The sequence below is a fragment of the Apus apus genome, chromosome Z (genome assembly GCF_020740795.1).
Source record: "Apus apus isolate bApuApu2 chromosome Z, bApuApu2.pri.cur, whole genome shotgun sequence".
NCBI lineage: Eukaryota > Metazoa > Chordata > Aves > Apodiformes > Apodidae > Apus > Apus apus.
Window position 1 is genome coordinate 15,783,960 of NC_067312.1, and position 3,972 is coordinate 15,787,931.

A 3,972-nucleotide genomic window follows, 5' to 3' on the forward strand; every position below is an offset into this window, starting at 1 on the left:
TTTGTCTCAATACGTCCAGTAGGTTGTTTGCTTTTGTTTGGTAATTCTTCAGCAATTCTATCTGTGGCTTTTTTCCTGAATTCTAGAGGGATAGGCACTGTCTTACTAGGTTAAGTTAATAACTCCTAAAATAAATTAAACAGCCAGATGATTAAAGCTGTTTCTTAAAATCTTATACAAGTGAATTTGTTGGCATTTCCAAGAGTATTAATTACAGGTATAATCTGAATTTAATTCAGTGGGGCCTACACTTCTAAGTCACTAAAATACTGGGGTTTTCAGACACAGACGATTACATCTTCAGGCTCCTGAACACATTGAAAGGAGAGATTTAGCCAGCCTTTTCAGGGAAAACAAAGTCATGTACCGTAATAATCTCTTCCACAAAGCAAGATGTTGAGATGACTTTACTGAAAAAAAGTATTGATTTTATTTTGTTGCCAAGTACAAGATAGCAAAGGTCAAACATAAATGCTCAGGTACAGAGAGCGTGACATCACCCAAGTGGAGGTTTGGAAACTGAAAGGTCTTACTTGTACATGTTTGTGTGTCAGGGTTCAGAGTTAAATGAAACTGTGCTAGATGATACAGATCTTTCAAGTGCTGTTTTGATACCAATACCAGGAAAGAAGGTTTTTCAGACTGAATGACTAGTAGAAGTTTTTTCTAATTCAGTTCCCAGAAGACTGCACAGGAACCCAAACTTAAAACTCGGTTGGCAGCTAGGGGAGGACTTCTGTCTTCTGGTAGTCTCTGAGACTCTCTGACATGAGAGAACACACACTCTGAAGAACTAGAAGATGTAAACAAAATTATCAAAGCCTGTCTTTTAAAGTAGGTGCAGTAAATGCAACTATTTCAATGGTATTGAGTTGCAGATCTGGCTGGGTCCTAAAATATTTGTGACATTGTATATTAAAAACTAGAAAAATGCACTTAGATCACATTTTGCTGCTTTTATACATGTGACGGGTTGACCTTGGCTGGAGGTCCATCTGGGAGTTGGCTGGTGTTGGCTCCACTAGACCTGGGGGAATCTTCCATCAGCTTCTCTCACAGCAGCCACCCCTGTGGCCTCTCCTCTATCAAAGCCTTGCCCTGAAAATCCAGTGCAATACAATATGCAGAAGAGGTGGAACTGCAGCAATGTTATAATTTCAAATATGAAGCAGTAACTGTTGAACAGATACGAATGTAGGATATGGGGGTCAGCACAGTTGACGATGCAAAAAGAGGTCACCACTAGGAAGCAGATGCTGCTCTGTAGACTGTAAGGAGAAGAGAAAGAGCTGTGCTGAATTCTTACCACTGGCAGCAGACAGGTCTGCAAGCCAGGATTGTGTGGAGCTTCCCAGCAGCCCGTGCCTAATCCAACAAGGACCTCCTTTCCCAGAACAGTCTGAGTATCCAGGAGTTCCCACTCTTCATGGCAGCACTGCTGAGGTCTCATCTAGAGCTTCACTCTCACTTTTTCTTACCCATGGTGTCAGCTTGACTTTGCTCCCTTGTATTGCTAATCTCCCAAACTTTTCTGACTTGCCTTTACCAAGCAGCAATTATTTAATGATTCTGCAAGTGAAACAGATTGTTCAGAAGGGCCTTGGACATGCCTGGGTCAGCCTTGAAAGTTAGCTGCTTAGCTCTAATCCTGTGAAATGTTGAATATCTGATAGAACAGGAATGGAAATTAGAGTACATGCCATACTTTACTCGATGCTTAGGGTACACTCTAAAGACTTCAAAGGCCATTGGTTGCATTGATGGAAAAGCTATGAAGAGCTGAGATGCCATCATAAACCCACATAGAAATCTGTGACTCAAGAGGGAAGTGTGAAGGTAAATTTGCTCTGGAATCCAGAGCAAAACATGAGGAAGACAGTACATAGAACTTCCAGAACCAGTGAGATACTGATATCATGGTGTAAAATCTTTCAGCAATTTAGTATTCCTGGTGTTCTGCTGACCTGGGCCCAGGAGGGTTGGGTTCTGTCTTAGCACATGTTCGCTATATCTGTGTGGTGTCCAGGCAGTGCAGCAGCAGAGCGTGAAGGAAATGGTGGAAAACTTGTGCCATTTCAGCTTGTACCAGCCAGGGCTCACACCCTCTGCCTGCCCAGCACACTGAATACAGTGTTCGGGAGGAAGAGCTTCTGTGGGTGCTGAGAATCAGAGCAATCTCAGCTCCTGCTCCTAGCAGAAGGCTTCAGCAAAGAATGGAGCTATGCCAGTGTCTGCAGTGTACACCGTGTCCCCTAGAGGCTGGAAGATGAGGCAGATGAGTTGCTTCATCCCTGTTAGGAGGCTGTTGGCTCATCAGAAAATATAATTACATTTCTTGTTTTCTCTGATCTGTTTTGGAAGGAGTTGGTTTCTTTCATCAGCATGTCTGTGGGAGTATACTACCTATTCTACAGTGACCTGGCAACAGATGTTTATTTTTTATAGAGAATGTGTCAGCCACTGCTTCTGTCTTCTTCTACTGTCATCTGCTGTGCTTTCTCCCATGTTTGCAATGTGTAGTTAGACATAAGAGTTACAAAACAAATACAACAGGCAACACTGAGGAGCTAATTTCAGTCAAATGCAGTGAATGACAAAAAAAGGTAATTAGTAGAGGAAGAGGAGGAAGAACAGAATTATGCTGCTATATTGGGTATTTTGAGCTCACTAGGTAAGTATTTTAAGTATGAATTCTATGGCACTTTCTCTTTTTAAGATGTCTCTTTTCCCTCATTTGTTCCTTTCCTCATATGCTTCTCTGGGGAAAAGTGTCTTTGACTGAGATAGCTTTGTGGAAATACCGCATTAGGGAGTTGGAGATAGTGGAGAAGTTAGTGCTGTATATTGGGAAGAAAGCTGTGGAGGGGGTAACCAGGCTGCCATCATGGTTAGTCTTCAAAGAAGGGCCTTGATGGACACATGCAATCCTCAACACTAATTATGAGAAATTCAGCAAAGAGGAAAGGAGGGATCCAGATGAACTATTTGATTAGGGAACCAAATTAACAAAAGCAATAAAGATTATTTTAATTGTATAGCTTTGCCTGCCACTTTCAGCCTGATGAACAGGCTCTGTTATTATCACTGAAATGATATTTTGTGATAATAGCAGCTGGGAGCAGAGATTATTTGGAATAGGTAAAAGATAACCACATGAAGTTTAACAAGCACAAGTGCTGGATTCTGCACCTGGTGGTCAGTACCTGGTGGTCAGTACAGGCTAGGAAACAAGTGGCTGGAGAGCAGCGTGGTGGAGAGGGACGTGGGGGTCCTGTTGATGGGAAACTGAAGACGAGCCAGCAGTGTGCCCTGGCAGCCAGGAGGGCCATCAGTGTCCTGGGGTGCATCAAGCAGAGCATTGTCAGCTGGTCAAGGGAGGTGATTGTCCCACTCTGCTCTGCACTGGTGTGGCCACTCGTGCAATTTTGGGCACCACAATATAAAAAGGACATAAAGCTATTGGAGAGTGTCCAAAGGAGAGTCACAAGGATGATGAAGGGTGTGGAAGGGCTGACTTATAAGGAGCAGCTGAGGTCACTTGGATTATTCAGCTTGGAGAAGAGGAGGCTGAGGGGTGACCTTACTGCAGTCTATGGCTTCCTCATGAGGGGAAGAGATGGGGCAGGTCCTGATCTCTTCACTCTGTGACCAGTGACAGGACTTGGGGAAATGTCAGGAAGCTGAACCAGGGGAGGTTTAGGTTGGGTATCAGGAAAAGGTTTTTCACACAGACGGTGGCTGAGCACTGGAACAAGCTCCCCAGGGAAGTGGTCACAGCACCAAGCCTGCCTGAGTTCAAGAAGCCTTTGGATGATGCTCTCAGGCACAGGGTGTGATTCTAGGGGTGCCCTACACAGGGACAGAAGTCCCTTCCAACTCAGCATATTCTATGATTCTATGATTCTATGTGTTTTTGGGCAACTTAAACTGAACTAGTACCTGGAAAGGTGTCTGTAAAATAACATAACAAAC